The sequence below is a fragment of the Lolium rigidum genome, chromosome 3 (assembly GCF_022539505.1).
Source record: "Lolium rigidum isolate FL_2022 chromosome 3, APGP_CSIRO_Lrig_0.1, whole genome shotgun sequence".
Taxonomy (NCBI): Eukaryota; Viridiplantae; Streptophyta; class Magnoliopsida; order Poales; family Poaceae; genus Lolium; species Lolium rigidum.
The window spans coordinates 10,329,483-10,334,626 of NC_061510.1; positions in this window are offsets into that span (position 1 = coordinate 10,329,483).

A 5,144-nucleotide genomic window follows, 5' to 3' on the forward strand; every position below is an offset into this window, starting at 1 on the left:
TCAACTACACGCCAGCAAGCTATTGTCTGGCACCGTTACTACTGCTCATACTTATTTATACCACTTGTATTTCACTATCTCTTCGCCGAACTAGTGCACCTATTTGGTGTGTTGGGGACACAAGAGACTTCTTGCTTTGTGGTTGCAGGGTTGCATGAGAGGGATATCTTTGACCTCTTCCTCCCTGAGTTCGATAAACCTTGGGTGATCCACTTAAGGGAAAACTTGCTGCTGCTCTACAAACCTCTGCTCTTGGAGGCCCAACACTGTCTACAGGAAAGGAGGGGGAACGTAGACATCAAGCTATTTTCTGGCGCCGTTGCCGGGGAGGGAAGGTAAACGGCACTCACACATTGGCAAGCCCGGCAACTAAGAACTTTTCCTCCCTCGTCAACTACGCGCCAAGCACTTTTACGGCGCCGTTGCCGGGAGGAAAGGTAAAAGGCACTCATACTTCGGTTCCGGGTAAAGTACTTTTCACGGCGCCATTGTGTTTGTGCTCAAAGCTATTTCCTTTAGATCCTGCAATTGCATCTTTTTGTTTCTTGTTTACACTAGTTTGGCATAATGGACAAGAGTGAGCTTCTATTTCTATTTCCTGATTTAAAACATGGATTGTTTGATGCGAAAATTAAAAAACCTATGGAATCTTATTTGCATGCTGGTAGTAATATTAGTATGAACGCTTTGAACACCATTGTTAATAATAATATAGAAAGTTCTAAGCTTGGGGAAGATGGTTTTCATGATCTTTTTAGTCCCCCAAGCATTGAGGAGAAAATTTTCTTTGATGATACTTTGCCTCCTATTTATGATGATTATAATGATAGTGGTCTTTTGGTGCCACCTACTATGGAGAGTAATTTTTATGATGATAATACTATGCCTCCTACACTTGATGAGAATAATAATGATAGCTACTTTGTTGAATTTGCTCCCACTATTACTAGTAAAATTGATTATGCTTATGTGGAGAGTAATTATTTTATGCATGAGACTCATGATAAGAATGCTTTATGTGATGGTTATATTGTTGAGTTTGCTCATGTTGCTACTGAAAGTTATTATGAGAGAGGAAAATATGGTTGTAGAAATTTTCATGTTACTAAAACACCTCTCTATGTGCTGAAATTTTTGAAGCTATGCTTGTTTTATCTTTCTATACTTGCTACTTTGCTCTTCATGAACTTGTTTCTTTACAAGATTCCCTTTCATAGGAAGCATGTTAGGCTTAAATGTGTTTTGTATTTGCCTGTTGATGCTTTCTTTTGCTTCAAATACTATTCCTTGCGAGTGCATCATTAAAACTGCTGAGCCCATCTTAATGGCTATAAAGAAAAGAACTTCTTGGGAGATAACCCATGTGTTATTTTGCCACAGTACTTTGTTTTATATTTGTGTCTTGGAAGTTGTTTAATACTGTAGCAACCTCTCCTTATCTTAGTTTAGTGTTTTATTGTGCCAAGTAAAGTCTTTGATAGTAAAGTCAATACTAGATTTGGATTACTGCGCAGAAACAGATTTCTTTGCTGTCACGAATCTGGGCAAAATTCTCTGTAGGTAACTCAGAAAATTATGCCAATTTACGTGAGTGATCCTCAGATATGTACGCAACTTTCATTCAATTTGGGCATTTTCATCTGAGCAAGTCTGGTGCCATTTTAAAATTCGTCTTTACGGACTGTTCTGTTTTGACAGATTCTGCCTTTTATTTCGCATTGCTTCTTTCGCTGTGTTGGGTGGATTTCCTTGTTCCATTACCTTCCAGTAGCTTTGGGCAATGTCCAGAAGTGTTAAGAATGATTGTGTCACCTCTGAACATGTGAGTTTTTGATTATGCACTAACCCTCTAATGAGTTTGTTTCGAGTTTGGTGTGGAGGAAGTTTTCAAGGGTCAAGAGAGGAGGATGATATACTATGATCAAGAAGAGTGAAGAGTCTAAGCTTGGGGATGCCCCGGTGGTTCATCCCTGCATATATCAAGAAGACTCAAGCGTCTAAGCTTGGGGATTCCCAAGGCATCCCCTTCTTCATCGACAACATTATCAGGTTCCTCCCCTGAAACTATATTTTTATTCCATCACATCTTATGTGCTTTTTCTTGGAGCGTCGGTTTGTTTTTGTTTTTGTTTTGTTTGAATAAAATGGATCCTAGCATTCACTTTATGGGAGAGAGACACGCTCCGCTGTAGCATATGGACAAGTATGTCCTTGGTTTCTACTCATAGTATTCATGGCGAAGTTTCTTCTTCGTTAAATTGTTATATGGTTGGAATTGGAAAATGATACATGTAGTAATTGCTATAAATGTCTTGGGTAATGTGATACTTGGCAATTGTTGTGCTCATGTTCAAGCTCTTGCATCATATGCTTTGCACCCATTAATGAAGAAATACATAGAGCATGCTAAAATTTGGTTTGCATATTTGGTTTCTCTAAGGTCTAGATAATTTCTAGTATTGAGTTTGAACAACAAGGAAGACGGTGTAGAGTCTTATAATGTTTTCAATATGTCTTTTATGTGAGTTTTGCTGCACCGGTTCATCCTTGTGTTTGTTTCAAATAAGCCTTGCTAGCCTAAACCTTGTATCGAGAGGGAATACTTCTCATGCATCTAAAATACTTGAGCCAACCACTATGCCATTTGTGTCCACCATACCTACCTACTACATGGTATTTTCCGCCATTCCAAAGTAAATTGCTTGAGTGCTACCTTTAAAATTCCATCATTCACCTTTGCAATATATAGCTCATGGGACAAATAGCTTAAAAACTATTGTGGTATTGAATATGTAATTATGCACTTTATCTCTTATTAAGTTGCTTGTTGTGCGATAACCATGTTTACTGGGGACGCCATCAACTTTTCATTGTTGAATTTCATGTGAGTTGCTATGCATGTTCGTCTTGTCCGAAGTAAGGGCGATCTACACCGAGTTGAATGGTTTGAGCATGCATATTGTGAGAGAAGAACATTGGGCCGCTAACTAAAGCCATGATCCATGGTGGAAGTTTCAGTTTTGGACAAATATCCTCAAGTCTCTAATGAGAAAAGAATTAATTGTTGTTGAATGCTAAAGCATTAAAAGAGGAGTCCATTATCTGTTGTCTATGTTGTCCCGGTATGGATGTCTAAGTTGAGAATAATCAAAAGCGAGAAATCCAATGTGAGCTTTCTCCTTAGACCTTTGTACGAGCGGCATAGAGGTACCCCTTTGTGAAACTTGGTTAAAGCATATGTATTGCTCGTGATAATCCAGGTAGTCCAAACTAATTAGGACAAGGTGCGGGCACTATTGGTACACTATGCATGAGGCTTGCAACTTATAAGATATAATTTACATGATGCATATGCTTTATTACTACCGTTGACAAATCTGTTTCATGTTTTCAAAATCAAAGCTCTAGCACAAATATAGCAATCGATGCTTTTCCTCTATGAGGACCATTCTTTTACTTTCAATGTTGAGTCAGTTCACCTATTTCTCTCCACCTCAAGAAGCAAACACTTGTGTGAACTGTGCATTGATTCCTACATACTTGCTTATTGCACTTATTATATTACTCTATGTTGACAATATCCATGAGATATACATGTTACAAGTTGAAAGCAACCGCTGAAACTTAATCTTCTTTTGTGTTGCTTCAATGCTTTTACTTTGAATTATTGCTTTATGAGTTAACTCTTATGCAAGACTTATTGATGCGTGTCTTGAAGTGCTATTCATGAAAAGTCTTTGCTATATGATTCAATTGTTTACTCATGTCATTACCATTGTTTTGATCGCTGCATTCACTACATATGCTTTACAAATAGTATGATCAAGGTTATGATGGCATGTCACTCCAGAAATTATCTGTGTTATCGTTTTACCCGCTCGGGACGAGCGAGAACTAAGCTTGGGGATGCCGATACGTCTCCGACGTATCGATAATTTCTTATGTTCCATGCCACATTATTGATGTTTCTACATGTTTTATGCACACTTTATGTCATATTCGTGCATTTTCTGGAACTAACCTATTAACAAGATGCCGAAGTGCCGGTTCCTCGTTTTCTGCTGTTTTTGGTTTCAGAAATCCTAGTAACGAAATATTCTCGGAATCGGACGAAATCAACGCCAAAGTTCCTATTTTCACCGGAAGCATCCGGAACACCGGGAAGGACCGGAGGGGGCACTGGGCCCCCGGACCATAGGCCGGCGCGGCCCGGGCCCCGGCCGCGCCGCCTATGGTGTCGTCGCCCTTCGACCCTCCTGCGCCGCCTCTTCGCCTATATAAAGCCCCTGGATCGAAAACCCCGATGCGTTCGACGAAAACCACGAGAACCTTCCCGAGCCGCCGCCATCGCGAGACCAAGATCCGGGGGACAGGAGTCTCCGTTCCGGCACGCTGCCGGAGCGGGGAAGTGCCCCGGAAGGCTCCTCCATCGACACCGCTGCCATCTCCACCGCCATCTTCATCACCGCCGGCTGCTCCCACGAGGAGGGAGTAGTTCTCCATCGAGGCTCGGGGCTGTACCGGTAGCTATGTGGTTAATCTCTCTACTATGTGCTTCAATACAATGATCTCATGAGCTGCTTTACATGATTGAGATTCATATGAGTTTTGTATCACTACTATCTATGTGCTACTCTAGCAAAGTTATTAAAGTAGTTCTATTCCTCCCGCACGTGTGTAAAGGTGACAGTGTGTGCACCGTGTTAGTACTTGGTTTATGCTATGATCATGATCTCTTGTAGATTGCGAAGTTAACTATTGCTATGATAATATTGATGTGATCTATTCCTCCTACATATGCATGAAGGTGACAGAGTGTGCATGCTATGCTAGTACTTGGTTTAGTCTTTTGATCTATCTTACACTAAAGGTTACCAAAACATGAGCATTATTGTGGAGCTTGTTAACTCCGGCATTGAGGGTTCGTGTAATCCTACGCAATGTGTTCATCATCCAACAAAAGTGTAGAGTATGCATTTATCTATTCTGTTATGTGATCAATGTTGAGAGTGTCCACTAGTGAAAGTGTAATCCCTAGGCCTTGTTACTAAATATTGCTGCGTTACTACTGCTTGTTTACTGTTTTACTGCGTTACTACTGCTGCAATACTACCACCATCAACTACACGCCAGCAAGCTATTGT